General features: G+C 33.6%; 1 pseudogene; it reads left to right on the top strand.

The window, feature by feature from the left end:
- The first annotated feature begins 581 nt into the window (after nucleotides 1-581).
- Nucleotides 582-1,507, top strand: LOC141506913 (ethylmalonyl-CoA decarboxylase pseudogene; annotated as a pseudogene).
- The last annotated feature ends 19,407 nt before the right edge of the window (nucleotides 1,508-20,914 follow it).

Here is a 20,914-nt window from a genome sequence, read left to right on the forward strand (position 1 = left end):
ATTATTTGTGAAATGGAATTTTATTAGGAGTAGCATAAGAGTTATAGAGATGCAAAAAGAGAGAAAAATGTCAATGAAACATTTAAAAATACACAGAAGAGAGAAGGAAGTTTAGAGAGGACACAAACAAACAGGACAGGACAGGGCTAATACTACCATAATAACTGTTTTGGGTTTTTTTAATAGATTTTGTGAAAATATATATACATATTATATATAGATATGTATCTATCCATATGTTTTCTTTTTTCTTTTTTTAGTTTTTTTTTTTTTGCAAGGCAATGGGGTTAAGTGGCTTGCCCAAGGCCACACAGCTAGGTAATTATTGAGTGTCTGAGGCCGGATTTGAACTCAGGTACTCCTGACTCCAGGGCCAGTGCTCTATCCACTGCACCACCTAGCCGTTCCTATCTATATGTTTTCTTAAAGAAACAACCTCCCCACACCCCCAGGCTATAGATGCACAGATGGATGGGGAGTCCACAGCGAAAGGTGAAAAACAACCTCCTCCTCTGCTATCTGTGCCGGGGGGCATGCAGCCTGACTGTGGAGAGGAGGGGAGCCCCTCTATCAACCCATAAATGGCTTCTTTTTTGAAGACTTCATCTCTTTCTGTAAGAAAAAAATCTCTGGCAACAAACTGGCTTTCCGCTATACAACACTTCTCATGATTTCCAGGAGGAAAACGTCAAAAAAGAAACTTCAGCAGTTTACTGGTGGATCCATTGATCTTCACAAGGAGTGGCACTGGCATTCTCACTCTTAACAGTCCAAATAAAAAGAATGCATTCTCAGGAGTTAGGATGCTACATCTAGAAAACTGGAAAGAAGGGAAAGGTTTTATTATCTGTGGGGCAAAAAACACTTTCTGCTCAGGATCTGATTTGAATGCTGTGAAAGGTCTGGGAACCTCACAGGATGAAGTCAAATTGTGCATGTTTATGCAAAACACATTAACAAGATGTATGAGGCTGCCTTTAATAAATGTGGCTTTGGTTCAAGGAAGAGCAATGGGTGGAGGAACAGAATTTACCACACAGCATATGATTTCGGGCTCATGACTCCATGAAGTGAGATCAGATTTGTCCATAAAGAAACGGGTATAATACCAAGTTGGGGTGGAACTGCCCAACTGATTGAATTTATTGGCAGCAGATAAACCCTCCAAGTGTTAGGTGGAGATTTCAAACTGGATTCTACAATAGCACTGAAAATAGGAATAGCTGATGGAATTCTACAGTCTTCTGGTGAAGCGCAGTCTTTAGAAGAGGCACAAAGATGGCTACAGCAATTTATCAGTAGTCCACCAGAAGTAATTAGAGCTTTGAAGACTGTATTTTCCTCAGGAAAAGAACTTGCTTTAGAAGAGGCATTAGAAACCGAAAGAGATGTTTTAAGTACAGTGTGGGGTGGACCTGCTAATTTGGAAGCCATTGCTAACAAAAAAAAAAGTTATCAAGTAAAGACCATATTTTGCAAATACATCCCACTGAAAAATGTTTTTTAAACAGAAGCCTGATATTTATGCTGTATTAAATATAAGCATTGATAATTTTTCTATACTGGGAGAAAATTATACATCCATCATTCTAATTTGATTAAAAGTATAATTTGAATAAGGTTAAAAAAAGACACAACCTATGTCCTATGGAGATTCATAGTTTCATATATAGTTCTATTTTCCTGTTATACGTGGGAATTGTCATATTTCTTGATGTTTGTCAAGTTCATAACTTTTAAATGTTGGAAGGAAAAAAGTCTTCAGGGGCAAATTCCCATTTTAAAAATTTTCACCTGATATTCATTCAGTATTGAACTCTGGTCTCATAGCTAGTTCAAGTGATATATATATATATATATTAGAAGGAAATTCTGGGAGCAATGAATATGGATGTGTGGAAAGAAGGAAAACGGTCTTAAAATTTGAGGAATAGCAAGGGCACTGGGATTGGAATGAGTATCAATCAATTAACCAGCATTTATTAAGCATCTATTATATTCTCTAGGCTCTGTGTATTCCAGGGCACACAAAGAAAAAATGAAATTCTATCTGCCCTCAGACAGCTTACAACTTAAATCATGTGCAAGGGTGTTAAGTACATTCTTTTTTTTCAATAAACCTAATATTTAAAAACTTTCTTATATTAACTATCACAATCTTTATGTAAAATATTCCATTAGATCACAGAGCATACTGAAAACCTAAATATGATTCACTAATTCAGTGACACATTTCTTGGGAAATTTTATAGTTAATAAGAAGAAATTTAGAGCAATCCGAAATCACTATAATATTCTGCTTTGTGGCTTCATAAAATTTAAAAATCAAAGTATCAGGCAGTTCAATATGAATTCTGTATATGAATAAATGTACTTTGTGTTCCAACCCAACTGAATTGCTTTGTTTTTAAATCTTTTTCTTTTTTTCACCTCCATGCATTTGCTTTTTCATTCAATTTTATTAAAAACTACAGAAATCAATATAACCAAAAAACTTGCTTAGAAACTATATATATATATATATATATATATATATATATATATATATGTAAATTAATTGCAACATCTAAAGTACCTGATACTTTTCAGTCACTCCTTGCAATCCATCAGGATTCCTTGTACATTAATTCTCAATGAGTTTTCTTTCTCAGTGCTCAGGATTAATATGTCTTTCATTCTGATTATGTTCTAGTTTTTTCTACTTTGAATAATTTCAACAAGTTCTTTCAAGATCTCTTTGCATTCCTTATCCATGTTAGGGTTAATTACACAAAAGTATTCTGTTCATCAGATTAATGTTTCATAATTTATTTAACCACTCCCTTATTGTTGGATCTTTAGGTTGCTAACATTATTTTGCAATTGTCTAAAATATTATTAACAAATATTTAAACAGACAAATCTTGGATACTACTATATTTCCAACAATTAAGTTATGTGTCAAAAGTTACAAATATTTTTGTACCTGTCAGTTTGTTCTCCAGAAAGGCTATATAAGTTTGCAATTCCATCAGTATTGGAGTATACCTATTATTATTTTTTCCAATTTGACATACTATTTCAAATTTATTTTAATTTGTACCTTCTTGATTAGTGAAGTTGAATTTTTTCAGATGCTTGTTAACAATGTTTGCTTTCATTCATTTGCATGTTTTCTTGTCTTGAAAATACTCCTTTTTTCAAATTCAATTTTCAATTAGTGAGTGTTCATTTTTTTCCTCTCCTCTCTCTCCCATTCAAAAAGAAAAGTAACAGTCTAGTAACAAATATGCAAAGTAAATTCATTCTTGCACTGACTGTGTTTAAAAAGGAATGTCTCATTCTGCATCCTGATTCCATCTTCTCTGTTAAGAAGTAGCTTGCATTTATTATCACTCCTCTGAAAGAGCCATCCCTTCTTAAATTTCTCATATCATTTTTTTAACTTCTATACTGTTAGTCATGTTGTACCATATATTATAGGTATTAAGATATAGGCATCTTAACTTATTTGATATGGACTGTGAGGACAAAGGTTATTTTTTTCATATATAGTAGGCACTGAATAAATGTCTATAGAATTTAACTTAATTTGTATTTTCTTTTAGTATACATTTTGCAGTTTCTTGAAACTGCACTAACTTTTACTGAAATATCTAATCAAACAATTTTTTGATATAGTACTCACAATTGGGAATGTGGTAGAAGAATAATAGTTTAAAAAGTTTGATGTTATTTTTCTGTCCTAGATTTGGAGGAGGAAGAGTCTTATGGCCTGTTGGAAATTTAAGGATACATATTACCATCTATAAAAGGGTACTTTAGGAACCAACATACATATATATATATATATATATATATATATATATATATATATATATATATATAGAGAGAGAGAGAGAGAGAGAGAGAGAGAGAGAGAGAGAGAGAGAGAGGTCTGTGGGAAGGTAGCAATGGTATATCCAAGGTACAGTACACTGAGTATGTGATTTCCTCTTATTTTCCTAAGAAAGGGCACAGAAGGTTACCAAGAACAGTCTATTAATTTCTACCTCCTGCCTAGCTCCAGTGTTTCCCTATGATCAAATTTCCCCTCTAGGCCTATTGAAGGGGAAAGTTGAACTAATGTCAAAAGCCTTTTTAGACTACCATTCAGTTAAATGTTATAACTATAGGTTGTTTTTGACATTCTGAAAGTTTGTTAAAAAAAAAAAAAAGTCTGTATTCTTCAAAGTAAAGATATCATTTGTTGTTGTTGCTGCTGAATTGTTTCAGTCATGCCTGACTCTTCATGAGTTCATTTAGGGTTTTCTTGACATAAATGAGGAAACTGAGGCAAACAGGGTCAACTTACTTGCCCAAGGTCAAACAGCTAGTAAGCATCTGAGGCCAACTTTGAACTCTGGGAAATGAGTCTTCCTGATTCCAAACTTAGTACTTTATCCATTGTACTATATATTTTGATAAATCTTTAATCACCCAGTCTTGACTGCTTTGCTCATGTGCTTGTAGATGAACAAGTCCTAAGCCAATTTCCACATTTATAAATAAGGAGAACAATACCTGTAGTATTATGACTCACAGTCTTGTTATGAAGATTCAATGATATCATATTTAAAGTAGTTTGCAAACCTATTAATTTTATTATTTCTATGATTATTGTTATCATTATTATAATTTTATATACCCAATACCCTGTCTTAGATTATAATCCTATTATATATATACATATATATAATATAAAAACTCATATCTATATCATTCTATAAAGAATGGATTTAATGTTTTAAAAGCCATACTTTAGTGCATATAATTAAGGTAGCACATGATAGGCATTTAACACATACTTATCTCGTTGAAATAAATTAAAACAAGTAACACAATTAGCTTAACATCATATAAAAGGGATTCATAAATATATGATTCAAAAATTAAAAAGATGTTATAATTCAAACTAATAATACTAGACTAGGTTTAATTTTCAAATAAGTGCTATTTCCCTGTACATTGCACTCCCTGGAAAACGGTCAAAGACAGGACATAGCAGGACTGTCAACCAAAAGTGTTCCTTGGAGAACTGTAGGTCAGCAAAGAGGCTTTGTCCAAACCATTTATAATGATAAGAGTAAGAAGACAAAGACCAGGAGGATCACAAAAAAAAGCAAATGCTCTGGTATCACCAAATAGGCAGAAGACATGGACCAAATATTAAATCCATTAACGATTATTTATTAAGCACTATTTTTATGTCAAACACTGTGATAAGCACATTACAAATATTATCCCGTGTTATTATTATCTACACTTCATAATTGAGGAAACTCAAAGTTTAAGTGACTTGCTTAGGGTCACATAAATCAGTAATTACTTGAGTTGAGATTTTATAAACTGGTCCAATACTAGAGATAGAAAGACAATAAATTAGGGAATCCCCCTTATTTTTAACTACATTTGTATGTATGTATGTACGTGCATGGTGGATAGAGTACCAGACCTGGAGTTAGGAAGGCTCATCTTCTTGAATTCAAATTTGACTTAAGACACTTACTAACTGAGAGACTCTGAGAAAGTCATTTAAACCTGTTTGCTTCAGTTTCTCATCTCTAAAATGCACTGGTGAAGGACATGGCAAGCTACCCAAATAATCTTGTCAAGAAAAACCCCCAAATAGAGTCAACACTACTGAAATGATTGAACAACTATGTATATATATATATATATATATATATATATATATATATATATATATATATATATATATATATATATATATATGTATATAAAATACAGACAATAAATACAAAATAGTTAAACTAAAGATAGTTTGGGAGAGAGACATCGGCCAGTGAGGTGAATCAGAAAAGACTTCTCATAGAAGATAATATTTGAGCTATGTTTTGAAGTAATATAGAAATTCTATGAGGTAGATGTGAGGAAAGAGTACAAAGATGCAGAGATCAGAGATAAAAGTTGGGAGATGGAACACTGTGTGTGTGAGGAACAGAAAGAAGGTCGGTTTGGCATAATCATTGAGGGCAGGAGAAGATGTAGTGTATATAATTAGGCTGGAAAGGTAAGTTGAAGTCAGACTGCAAAAATTATTTTATTCTAGAGAAAAGAGCCCCCAGAGTTTGTAGAAAAATGCTCTATAAGTAAGAATAAGTAATTAGAGAAATTTTTGAGTTCCAATGGGGTGGGGGGAAGGGGGAACAGACAACGTGACTGAGAATTGGATCTAGTGTTTACAGAGTGGATGCTCAAGGACCTAAGTCTCCAAATTGATTTGTCTTCATGCAAAAGAAATATTTCCAACTTTGATTGGGTTGACATGGTGAGCATGGAGATGGTCTGCTCCCTTCAACTTCCATCATAGCTCCCCATGGCTGCTGGAATTTCCTGTGTTGTCAACAACTGAGTTTCCCACAGTTGTAGGCAAGACACAGTTCTCAGAAGTGGGAAGAAATTACCCAAAAGTGGGATTTTAGTGTCAATACTTCTCTTGAGGGAATAGGGATGAGAGGCCCACAGATTCTGTAAACTATCTTCCAAAAAGTCAGGCACTGACTGAAGAAATGAAGAGAAGATAAGACAGAAATTATGCTACTGAATTTGGGAATCAATTCAAACATTACAAAAAAATAGGATTTTAAAAGACTATATTTAATTAAACAAAATATTGGCTAGTAGTTTATATACAAACTAAAGACTATTTCCATTTCATTCAAGCAAACTCACTTCCTGTGGGTATCTTTCCCAAACAATGACTATTAATCACACATCATTGGGCCATTCTTTATAGGATTGAAATAAAGAATTATAAACCAACAGGGTCCTAACATGAGATTATACTTAGGGAATTTTGTGATTAAAATGCTAAGAGTCTGAGTTTCAGACTTTTTTTTTAATAGGTTAATGAAAGAGTCAATTTATCAAAAACTTCTGAATTTGGAACTACTTTAAAAGTTATGGTTGCTTTGAACCATATTGACCATAGTTAGTAATTTCATTATAATGAAGCAGTTAAGGACCAGAACTTGGTTCTAATACTAGTAGGTGGGAAATTTGGAGATAAGAAGTGGGGTCATTAAAAAAGCAGTCAAGAGCAGAGATTAATATAATAACAATTCTCATTTTAAGATTTACAAAGTTTTTTCTCATTCCAACCCTGTCAGATAAGGCTTCATTAGGATAATTATTTCCATTTTATAGGTAAAGAGATTAAGTCTGAGAATTTAAGTGAGTTGTCCATGAGTATACAACAAATAAATATGTGAGGCAAGATTGAAACCAAAGTCTCCCCCCTCTCTAAATCAAGTGCTTTTTTTACTACTGGATTGAAATAAGATAAGCAGAAAGCAGCTGCGTGGCACTGTGGAGAAAGCACCTTGAATAGAGTCAGGAAAATATGAGTTCAAATCCAGCCTCAGACACTAGCTGTGACACCTTGGGCAAATCACTTAATCCTGTTGGCCTCAGTTTCCTCATGTGGAGAAGGAAATGGCAAACTGTTTTCTTGTGCCAAGAAAATCTGAAATGGAGTCATAAAGAATTGGATAAGTCTGAAACAACTGAACAACACAACAAAGCAAAAAACATAAGAAAAAAAGAAAGAACCAAAAACAGAAGCTAGAAATAAAGAACACTAGAAATCAGTCAAGGGAATATAACCTCTGGAGGTCATAGGAAAAACAAATACAGGTCATACCTATTTGAATTCATACAACATATTTCCATTGTGTTAGAACCAATTACATATTTTACATAATCATACCTTCAAATAGTGTGAATTTGAATAAATGGGACCTCTTTCAGGGATTCATTATTTCACTAATCAGAAATTAGCTGACACATGTAAAGGAGATGGAAGGCTTCTTACTAAATGATACAGAAGGACATTCCATGGCCCTCCTGGAATTTTAAAGAAAACCACTTCTATGAGCTATAAATTGGACAGTGGCTACATTTTTATACATAGGGTTGGTATTATTTGAGCAGGGATAAAGCTTGTCTAGTGGTAAAAACTGTGGAAATTCTCTATGTTGTATTTCATCCAGTTTCTGCTACTACCCACTGCTATATTTCCTTAACATGGAGAGAGGCATAACACCATGCAGTTTCTCAGTTAAGGAAAAACCTGTACAAAGAAAAAGATGTGAAAAGCCATTAGATGAATATAGAGATGCACGGAAATTTAGAGTAACTGATGCAAAGTTCAGGAAACAGTCAGGAAAACAATATATATCATGACTAGAACAATATAAGTTGAAAGAATAACAAATAAAATAATCAAAATTGAAGAAAGGTCAGAGTCCCCAGGCAAGGAACACATTGCATTTCACATCAGATTTTTTTCACTGTGACAATTCTAATTTTTGTGTCCTTTTTCCTCAAGTCCTTTCAACTGTCTGACCTTCCCTCTACTCTGACTCAGACCTCTCAAGCTAAACTGTTCTTCAAAGAATCAGTTCAAATGATACTTCTTTCATGAAACGTTTTCTTAGGCTTCCAAATAGAAACAGGTAGTAGCTCAGGAGAGAGATCAAGAGGGTCACACCTAGGAAGAAATGAATTCAGATCCAGCCTAAGACAAGTACCAACTGGGCAAGGCACTGAACTATTGTTTATCTCAGTTTTCTCAACTATAAAATGGGAATGAAAATTGCACAAGATTATTGTAAAACACAGGATAGTACCTGAAACATAGTAGATAGTTCTTAAGTACTTGTATCCTTCCCACATCATTGTCTACCTTGTCTTTCACACACAGCTTTTTATTACATTTATAAGTGGATATTTCTTCTCCCATTATACTGCAAATTCCATGAAAGCAGACATGACTTTATATCTCCCCCACCACTTAGCACAGTGCTCTGTAGACATCTATCTATTATTTATGGAATCAAATAGAATATGGTTTTGTTATCAGAGTCACAGACATAGAGGTAAATCTAGAAACCAATAAAGTAAAAAGGAAGCATAAAAATGATTAGATAAAGATAGGGACTGAACATGTGATTTCATAAGAAAATATCTTCTATCAATACAGACTGACATCTTCATTGTAACTTAGAATCTTAGAGAGTTGACTAGAGCACTTAAAAATAAAATGACTTGCCTAGGGTCACAGAGCCAATATATATCAAAGTCTAGATTTGAACTCATGTTTTCCTGGTTCCAAGGCCAGTTTCTTTTGAACTATGCCTTTTAACAGAGAGAATAAATTGAGAAAATAAGGGGCAAGGGAAAAAGAAGAGAAAGGGAGGTATGAACTGGGTTTGTCACATAGTCAGATAACACTATCAAAATTGAATATTTTCTCACATCTTTGTCCTTTCTTCTTCCTTTGTATCACAAAAAAACTGCATTAGTTTGTAAAATCTGATTTCCCTTTTGAATATTTATAAATAAAGCTTATAAAATTGTTTAAATGAAATGCAAATTTTAAATGTCTTAAATGTTATACCCCTCTATGTGCCTAATATAATTCTTAAATGCATTTTGAATTTTTTTAGCCTGAATAAAAAAATAATATGCATAAGCAAACAATGATGAAATTCAAGGAAATGTGAAGAAAAGCAACTTGATATGAAGGGGTCATTCTTGTTAACACATTTATAACAGACAGATTCTGGAAGCCATATAAATAAGTTCAAAAAGAATAAACTACTTAATGAGAAAATGTGTATCAACTGCAATCCTCCTATTACATAGTCACAAGTTAAAATAACTGCAAAAAAAAGATTACTGTATTCTCTTTCGTAATAATCTAATAATCTGGGTTCAACTATGATTTGTAAGCATCTGACTTCTAAATCCTCGCATTACAAATTACAACCTATGCATTGTCTATCTGAATGCTTTTCCCGGCACCTTAAACTCAGTAGGTTCAAAACAGAACATAGGATCATCTACCTAAGCTCTCCCCTCTTTCTAATTTTCTTACTTCTATCAAGGGTAATATCACTCTTTTAGGCACCAAAAATTCAGAATATTGACATTTGTTTTAACTTTTAAATCCTCCTCAGTTCTGATATCTAACCAGTTGCCAAGTTTTATCAATTCTATGTCTACAACTTGTCTCACATCTCTGTGACTTTTTTCCACACTCATGAAATCATTCCTTTGGTTTAGGTCTTCATTACCTCTGACCTGGAAAGGCAGAATCATGTAATGGATAGAGCAAGCCTTGAGCCCAAAATAACCTGAGGCTTCAGCCACCCCTGGTTCATATTGGTCATATGACTGGTCAGTCTTCACTTCTCTCACAGTTCTCCAAGGCTCTAAGTTGCAGTAAAGCTGCCCATCTGAACTGCAGAGGGACTTTTCTTATTTGGAATCACAGGACCAATTGAAATCACAGGACCAATGTCCGACTCTGCTCCTAATTGGTCTATTTTCTTTTAATGTTTCCCTCTCCAATTCTTTATTGATATAATTGTTAAATTGACATTACTTGTGTTATGACTATGTCACTCTCTCTTACACAAGAAGTTCATTATTACTTCTTAAAATAAACCCCCCAAACAAGCTCTACTGCTTGGCACTTAATGTCTTTCATAAAGTGGAACCAATCTCTTTCCAGACTGATTTCACTTCAATACCCAATCACGATCCTATAATTTTCTAATGTTCACAACATTTCATCTCCCACCTTTAACTAGGTTATCCCCATATTCATACCACCCCACTTCTCATTTCCAGTTCTTAGCTAGAGAACTAAGTTCATATCTCAAATGGCCATTCCTATACAAGTAATATTTTTTCTGCCCACTATTCCATTTTTTAGAACTCTTCCTTTAAAAACAATTATTTTGCATTTACAGATTTTGAATTTTATTTTCTGCTTACATGGTAACTACCACCATCTAAGTAGAATGTCAGCTCCTTGAATGAAAGAACTATTTTGTTTTTTTTCTTTGTAACTCTAACACCCAACACCATATCACAGAAATAGCAGACTCTGAGTAAATACTATCTGAACCCATAGCTTGTCAGAAGCACTCAACTGATTCTTAATATTTTTAAGGAGAATGAAGTGCACCAACCAAGCATACTTATTGGAGGAAACAATAAATTGTTTTGTAGGAAATCATAAATCCACTTTAGTTTTGTAGAATATTTATATGACACTTAGAATTTACAAAATGTTGTCATAATCATAATTAGCCTCATTTTACAGGAAAGGAAATTGGTTCAGAAACAGATGCAAGATTACATGGCTATAGTGAGTGACCAGAGCCAAAACCTTGACTTTTTGACTCCTGTCTCAGTGCCCTTTTTGCCACTTATAAATGCAGTAACAAGAAATGAATAGCTCATTCATCAATGAAAAGAAATTATAACTCACAATTAAAAACTACTTCACCTCTATAGTATTTTAAAAGTCTAAGCACTCTCCTTAAAATAACTTTATGCAGTAATATAAGTTATTACTGGAACCCTCTGGCAACTCAAAAAGTATACTGCAAACTCAATTGTCCAAGGTCTAATAATCCAGGTTGAAGATTGTTCAGGGCTTGTGCTCCTCCAATTTTTGGCAAAAGCAATATTCCTCCATAAAACAAGCTAGACAAATTCCCAATTCACCACAAAAATTTGAGCCAAATTCTTTCCCCCAGAAACATCTAAGCTTTACATTTACACAAAGACAATGTTACCAAATTGGATGTTTTAGTCAAATTTTTAAAAGAATTTATCTGCTTTCAGAAACAATTGCAGACAATGAATTTTTCTTAGCTAATACTGTGGGGTTTTTTTTACATAAATGATTTTTCATGTGTGTAAGTATAAAAATCTAAGCTATGTTCACATTTTTAAGCAAGACTTTTCTATTTTTGACCTTACTTTTTCCATTGTAATTAATTTTTAAGACTTGAAAAATCCCAATCAGCCCAGATCCTATAAAATATAACTTTCCATAACCCTTTCCTGCTTTATTTTCCCCTTATTTTGTTCCATCATACATCTAAAGGAGTCCAGAGTATGTTTCTCTTTAATTTTGTGCATCTCCTTCTGAGTAAGTTTCTCAATCAAAAAAACAAGCATAGGCACTTTATAGTAACAGAACCAATTATTGGCATCACTTTTTCTTTTTCTTCATTTCCTAATAGCTTTCTTTTCTCCCTTAATCACAGGCCTGCCAGTGACCTCCAGTGGCATACTTTGGCATTGCTGAAATTTTCTAGTAGCATTCAAGGCTAAAAAGAATTTGACATTTTTAAAATGATTTATTGTGGAATATTTGACAATAATTCAATGATAAAGGGAATTTCCTCCAACCATGGAACTTAGTCTTAGAGAGTAGACTCAAGCATTGACTTACCTATTTTCCCAGAGTCAATATGTAACCTACCACCTTATATCTCATAAAGTTTACAGAACTCATTTTAAACAAATATAAATTAAAAACCACTTTTGTAGAGAATCATAGGATCATAGATGTGAACCTAGAGGGAATCTTAGAAATGAGGAAATGCAGACTCAGAACGATTAGATGTTTTGACCACAGTCTCACAAATAGCAGTTTCAGAGCAGGGATTTAAAACCAAGTTATCTTGTTCTAATTCAATTGGCAGGGAGAGATGAAGGCTTTCAGGATACAAAGGTTAAGAAGGGAGCACATTCTAGACATGGAAAACAGTCAATGAAAAGATACCCAGAATGCAGATGAAGTTTTATATATGAAGAACAAAAAAGTAAGTCTAAGGGTAGGAAGGGCTGTGAAAAGCTTTAAAAGTCAGAAGATTTTATATTTGACCCTGGAGGCAGTAAGGAGCATCTGGATTTTACTGGGGTGGGGTGGGGGGAGCCATGGTTAACCAGGTATGATACATTGGAGGAAGAGAACTGACAAGGTCAGACATACTTTAATAAGATCATTTGGCAGAGATTTCATTTTAAAATATATTTTATTTCATTTTAAAAACATAATGAAAAATTCTACGTTATGATTCTTAAAGAAAATTAATATTTGCATCTTTGAAATGCATTATAGAAACATGTTTTCTCAATTCCAAATACATTTGTTTAAAGCTAATTAGGAATTTAAAATAATTTTGTAGGTATCGAATTCCAAAAAAAAAATTAGTCCTTATAATAAGGTGGGTTTAGAAGGATTCCCCACCACACTAAGTAATGAGATTCATGATTAATAGGCCAGGTTAGGCTTGGGTTAGAGGGATAAATCATTGAGACAATGTCTGTATTAGGATGGAAAGCTGACTACTACTGCTAGTACATTTATCACTTATGATCTTGATGTGGAGATTTACAAGGTACCAATACTTACTTTTCCCACCACTAATCTTATTTAAAGTGGTCAAACATCCTTTAAAGTGACAATGAAACAAGTTGGGCTAGAGTGTGAGAAGAGTGAGGGGGAATGGTTTTACTGAACTGGATCCAACTGAAAGCTGATAGAGAATTGTTCCTTCTTCTCTGATAGAATTAGTACAATTTATCATTTTTTTTCACATTTTATTTTATTCCAATTACATATATAGTTTTCAACATTCATTTTTTTTTGTTTTTTAGGGGTTTTTTTGCAAGGCAATGGGGTTAAGTGGCTTGCCCAAGGTCACACAGCTAGGTAATTATTAAGTGTCTGAGGGCTGGATTTGAACTCAGGTACTCCTGACTCCAGGGCCCCGTGCTCTGTTCACTGCATCACCTAGCCACCCCCTCAACGTTCATTTTTGTAAGATTTTTGAGTTCTAAATTTTTCTCCCTCTTTCCCTCCCCATATCTCTCCCTAAGACAGCAAATAATCTGATGTTATACATGTATAATCATTTAAATATATATATCCATATTAATCAAGTTGTGATAGAAGAATCAGAACAAAAGAGAAGTATTCATGAGAAAGAAAAAACAAAGAATAAATTTTTTTATAAATGAAAATAGTATGTTTTTGTTCTGCATTCAGACTACATAATTCTTTCTCTGGATGTGGAAGGCATTGTTCATTTCAGGCCTTTTGGAGTTGTCTTTGATCACCGTATTGCTGAGAAGAGCCAAGTCTATCATAGATATCATACAAGTTGCTGATAATGCGTACAATGTTCTCCTGGAAGAACTAGTACAATTTAAAGAGGAGAAGAATATTAATAAATTTTCTTTTTTAAATAGTTCAGCACTGACATTAACCAGTTGGGACAATGGAAACAATACAAAAGAGTCATTCTTTAGATACCATACAAAAGTCAAAATAGACACTATGCAATTGTTTATTCAAAAATAATCATTTCCAGGGCGGCTAGGTGGCACAGGGGATAGAGCACCAGCCCTGGAGTCAGCAGTACCTGAGTTCAAATCCAGCCTCAGATACTTAATAATTACCTAGCTGTGTGGCCTTGGGCAAGCCACTTAACCCCATTGTCTTGCAAAAAAAAATAATAATAATCATTTCCCAAAATTAGGAAAGGGAGCTTAACAAACAGAATCCATGTTGGGCATTTGGTCTATTAATAGAGAATGAAAGGAGATATGGAAAAAATATTGGTGGAAACATAGGAATATAGGGAAAAAGTACTATATATGTCAATCAAAATAATCAAGTTAAAGACTTTAAAACTGAGCTCACTATTTTACACATCCCAAAGTCAAGAGGAATATGATATTCCTTTAATCAGACAATGATTAGTTATCTTTTTTCCAACTTAATCATATAATAAAAACTAATTAGGCTTTGTTATCAAATTTTAAATGAGTTTACAACCATGATTCACTAAGGTTTAAAGCTTCAGGAAGCACACTATCAGATCTTTATGAGCTTTACTTCATAGTTTATCTTGTGGTTTCCTTTTTTTCCAGAAGACAGCAATCCCATGAGCATTTTTGAAGACAAAATATTCATGATGACTTAATTCACTCTAAGATCACAAGATTCTCATTTCATGCATTTCCTTTTCTTCTGTTTTAATAAAGGTCATCAGTTTTCTTGACAAATACTGGGATTGGAATTCCACTGTCTTGATTCATTTTGCTAGTTAACAGCAAACATTCATTTGATAAAAGCTTGGTCATTCCACCTTTCCCTCTTTCTCATACACTCCAGTCCCATTCTTCATCCTCACTGAGATCTCCAGTGCCTACCTCTCCCAATTCTTTCCCCAGACATCCCTCCTACATTGACTATTCTCTCCTCTCCTGCCCATCTTGACTGCTTGCTGAAGTAGTTCAACTCTACGCTCTCCTTTTTTTCTCAAGTCCCTTGATTTCCCTTGATTCCAACCTTGCCCTGCAAAGAAGCAGCCTTGGCTTATTCCCTCCAACTATGGTTTGCATTCCTATTCATGTGCTGTTGAACAAAGCTGGAGGAAAATCACAAAACCTTGGTGATTGATTACAGTATAAACTTTAGGTATAAAAAGGAGTTGAGAGTATTTAACATAAATGAAAACTTTAGTGCTAGTGCCTTCTTTCTGAGATTATTTCTAATTTATACTGCGTATATCAACCATGCTTATACCTAGTTGTTTGTTTTATTAAATTGCGGGCTCCTGGAGACCAGGGACAATTTTCTGCCTTTCTTTATATACTCAGTACTTAGCAAAGTCCCTGGCAAATATTAAGCTGCTAAATGATTGCTGACTTATCTTACTACACCCCTTTCTTTGATTCAAAAAGGGCACTTAAAATACTTCCTTTTGAAAATAGTGAAAATTCTTGTCTAAAGGCAAATTAATTGAGTTTTGGCTAATAGATGGCAAATAAACCATATTTCAAAATAAATATTAGAAGAAGAAACCAAGTTTTCATTTTTGACCTAGCAGACTATTACCACCACTGAGCATTCAGATTGCCATGGTTGCCAATATTTCTTAGTGGGATATAACCTGTAATGGCAAAAAGACCAACTTCCATCAATGTTAGTCACTGCAAATCCATCCCTGGAGACTTTCTCTATTGATTGGTGAGAATTCACTGTATCTAGCAGACCCCAGAACCCTTTTGCTGCACTCCATCTTTCTGTCAAGCCACCTTGAACTGGCACACCAAATTCTTTCCTCTTCTTGCTCTAAAAAGTTAACAAAACAACACTATCATTCTTGGAAAGGACTCATCAAATCAATTATCCTACTCTAGCTACTTGCTTCTGTGTATTGTCTTCCTATTTTAAAATCTAGGGACAGGTAAGGTGTTACAGTGGATAGAGTACTGGCCCTGGAGTCTGGAGGACCTGAGTGCAAAGCTGGCCTCAGATGCTTAATAATTACCTAGCTGTGTGTTAACCTCATTGCCCTGAAAAAACAAAGCAAAAAAAAAGTATAAGCTGATTGTCTAGTTTGGGTGGTAGTTATTGTTGTGGTTATCACCAAGACTCAGCACAGTGCTTAAAAAATAATTTTTCATTCATTCATGCAATGTACAAAACAATGGATTTGGAATTAGGAAGAACAGATTCAAAATCTGCCTCTGTTAAATATCAACTTAATCTTTAGTCTCCTAACTTTATCTGAATCTCAGTTTCTTCATCTGTAAAATGAGGGAATTGAACTAAATTATGAATTTTTAATCCCCAAATTAATTTTATTCATTACCAAGCATTTATATTTTTTCCTCTTCCCCTCACTGAAAATAAAAAAGAAAACCCTTAAAACAAATATGCATATTCAAATAAAACATTTCCGTATTAATCACATTCAAAAATATGTTCCATTTTTTTATAGCATTTTATTCTGGACTGTATTTTGTCTTGAAGTACTTTCAAAGATCTTTTCCTAGTTTTAATATGCAATCATATTAACTAATCTTGCTATCCCCATCCCCAAACCCTATCCCTTGATCTTTTAAAATCTTACTACATAAGAGGCGCTAACAGGAGAGAAATATGATTTTGAAATAAAGAGTGAACTCAAGATTAAAAACTGCAAAATCCTCTGATTTTTTCCTGTCCCTATTTCTCCCCCTCCTCATCACCTGGAAGATGAACTTGCAAGGCATATACTAGACACTTAATAGTTGTTGATTCCTTCACTTAATATTTTTCCTATATTCAGATTGATTTCAAATTCTTTTGTTTTCACATGTAGTGTTCAATATAATTTCAGATTTAGTAAAATTCATAAAATCACATACATTTGCATAATTTAAGTTGAAAAGTAAACTTTCTATTGCGTATCTATCCAAGACTACAGTAAGAACATCCTGTACTTTAAAAAAAACTTACCATAATCATATCATTTAAAATATATTATGATGGCTGGGAATGAATTCAACTAAAATGCTTTCTAAAGTTGAGTTTGTCTTTTTATTATCATTAGAACCTACATTTAAGATTGCCCTCTGGTGTTCAAAAATAAAGTTACAGCTATCAACTAGAGAGCAAATTTTACTTTTTCTACAGAATTCTACCCACAATGGTAATCATTAATACTCTAAATTATTTATCTTTCTTTTTGCTATAAAAATATTCACATAGCCTACAATTGAAAATATCTGTATAGGATCGCTCAGTAAGGAAACTCTAATTCAGGCTGCTGTCTGCTCTACAATTTAGCATTGGAGTTGCCTGGGACAATTATTTTTCTCGAGTCAAAATACCAGTATGTGTCATTGGTCAACTAACTCTAAGACCTACTTTCTATATATCATGCTGCTTCTCTTTTTTGAGAATTGATGGAATATGCTTTCTTTCTCCTTTATTTAGGTTTAGTTTACTACTGGTTTGTAAATGTGATAGGCAGTAACATATCTTCCCATAAATTTCAATTTTCTCCCACATAACATTTAAATTTTCTTTGTATGTGCAAGATAGAAATGAATACTTTTCATTTGAAAGTACAAGAAAAATTAGAAGATAGCACTGAATTTCAGCAAATATATTTGACCTCAATTTCTTTACTAGAAGAGTAAATATATTTCCTTGCATCTCACAAATAAGAAAATTCCATGGAGCAGAAAAAGTATTAAATAACTGATATTCCTGTTCAACCATAACCATCTATTAAATATAGATGCACAATGAACTCTGGTTGGCTCTGATTTTGTCTATTCTATTGCCTCTTCTCAGTTTAATTATTTTTCTATATATTATTTTTTCTAATTTTATATATATATATATATATATATATATATATATATTTATATATATTTTACAACTCTATCTGGGCTTAATCTCTCTCATGAGCTCCAGTCCTGCTTGCCAAGACTGCTAGAAATCTCCACCTAGACATTTCATAAAAATCAACTCAAATGACAAAACAATTCCTTCTCCCCTCCCCCCTCACTCTACCGTTGCCTGTTTAATTCTTCTAAACTTAACTATATCTGCTGAGACTACCCCAAGTTCATGAGTTATGTACAAATTTCTTTTACCCCCTATAGCTAATTGCTATGTCTTTTCGATCCCACCTCCACATCTTTCTCCCCTTTGAAATTCTGATGGTCACCATCATAGTGGTTTCAATCACAAGTCACCAGCTTATTATAATAGCCTCCTAAATGGTCTGCTTGTTCTCTATCTCTTCATTTTCCAATCCATTTTCCTCTATCTGCCAAAATGATCCAAAATGTCTCATAATTAGTCCTCTTAATCTTCAGTGACTCCCTCCTTTAGAATAAAGTACATAATCTTTATCTCACCATAGAAAGCTTTTCACAATCTGCCTTTGCCTACCTCTCCAAACTTATTTTATAAATTCAATGTTACAATTAAAGTGACCTATTTGTAGCTCCATGGATGGGGCATTCTAGCTCTCTCCAAGCTTTAGATTATTCCCATGCTTATAATTCACTACCTTCATTGCTGCTTCTTAGAAATCCAAAGCTGTATTCAGGTGCCATTTCTTATAAAAAAAAAAAGCCTTTCCTGATTCTCCTACTTATTAGTGCTTTCTTTCTCCTGCAATGACTTTTTTTGGGGCATGTGTGTATCTCAATTACAATGGTAGAATCTAACATTTATTAAGCTGAATTTCCTTTATATTTAAAATAGAAATGGAAGAGACAGCAGTAAGATGGGGGGGGCAGGGAATTAACTTACCAGCATGTGCTAAGTAAAATCAAAAGGGTCTATAAGCTGTGGAAATACTTTTACCTTTCGGGATACTTTTCCTATTTTAACATATGATTTTGGTCAATTCACCATCTTTGGCAATGTTTTCTGACCTATTCTATTTTGTCCATCTCCTTCCTCCATGAAGATAGCCAGAATTGTCCATTTTTTTTGTACTGAACATGACCAAATACATTAAACTACCACTCCCTTGTTCTACATCCTACTTTTATAAATTAAATTTAATATTATAATAGCTTTTCTTTGTTGTTGCCTCACTGTACTGATCATTTAAATTAAGCCTTCAACCCACCAAAAACCACAGGTGTTTGGGGGTTTTTTCCCCCATGGCACTTGATTTTATTATTTCTGTAGTTCACTCATACTGCCTCCATCAGCATGCAAATCCTAAAGGCCAGTAAGTTATTTTTATCTTTGTACTCCCAGAGTCTAGTACAATATCTTGCAAAGAATTAATGCTTAATTAATATTTGTTGAGCTCTGCAGCTGAATTCTGAATAAATACGCAGGATTTTATATTTTGCCTATTAAATTTTATCAAAATAGGGCCTAGTCAGCTAATATCAATCTATTAATCACCACTCTTGGTAGGTTAACAAGTTTCAAACTTATTTAACTGCTATCAATCAGTTTGTGAAAAAGATCACATTCAAAAACCATTCGAGGAAAGAATCAAAGTGAAAGGATTATTATCACATTATATTTACAGGTACAGATAAATTATTATAGAATGGACACATTAATCACATTCAAACCAAGTATATTTTGATTACAATTTGCACAAATAAATTCACAGTATAACATTCATGTATAGCAATAACTAACTTCACCAATTCAAGATTTATGATAAATCTGAAGTCATATTATACTATATAAATAAGATTTCAAAACTCAAGTTTTATATAACAAAAATGCATTTTAGGATTTTAGAATGCTATTTAGGATTTTTTAGAATGCTAGGTAAGAAATCCTAACTACAAACAGATGTTATTTATTAACTATTACAGAGGAAGGACTATGAGTTAATGAGATTACAAAAAGTCCCTACTCTAATAGGGACTAGGTTCATATTCTAATAGGTGCAGAGGTGGAGAAGATTTTTTTTCCTGCCAAGGGCCATTTATAACATCATTCATGGATCATACCAAGTAATCAATTTAAAAATCCTAACCGTATAAAGCTCCTAGATTTATTGAAATTTGAGTCCCACTTGTGGTTGTCCTGGCAGTACCAGACCAAATGATTTTTGAGGGCCTTATGTGGCTTGAGGGTCAGATGTTCCCTATATTCTAAGACGGATACATTAACACAGAATCAAATACAAACGTAAAATAATTTAAAAGGAAGAGATTTAAGGGTGAGGGAGCAAGAGAGGTCTATGTAGGATACGTTTCCTAGGCTATGCTTTGAAGAAAGGTATTTTAAGAGGTGAATGAATATATTCCAGCAGATTATAGTTATAACAAAGTATTTGTAAATACCCAAAAGGGCACCTTTGGAAAAGAGGTAAACACCTATGTAAAGAGCTAACTCAAAACTTAACTGCTGAATGACCAATCCAAGTACAGAGACAATGCACAAAAGCCCCTCCTCTAATCATCACTAAGGGTAAGATTCAACCTGTTTCAGATATATTGAAACAAACAAAAAAAAAAAACCACAAAACCCAAAAACTGGTGTACACAAACTTATAAGGAAGTGGGTCAATTTAATGCTACCATTTGTTTTGCCAGGTGGCCAAAGAAGTCTGAAGGTCTGGGATTCAGCCAGCACTCACCACACTAAAGACATGAACTTTGCAAACAGAATAGATCATATGATTCCTGTAGGAATGACTGTCAAGCTCCAGACATTCCCTGAAAAGAAGCCCTGATGAGTCTTTTGGAGTCAAAATTATTGAGATCTGGTCTTATTTGG

The sequence above is a fragment of the Macrotis lagotis genome, chromosome 1 (genome assembly GCF_037893015.1).
Source record: "Macrotis lagotis isolate mMagLag1 chromosome 1, bilby.v1.9.chrom.fasta, whole genome shotgun sequence".
Classification (NCBI taxonomy): domain Eukaryota; kingdom Metazoa; phylum Chordata; class Mammalia; order Peramelemorphia; family Peramelidae; genus Macrotis; species Macrotis lagotis.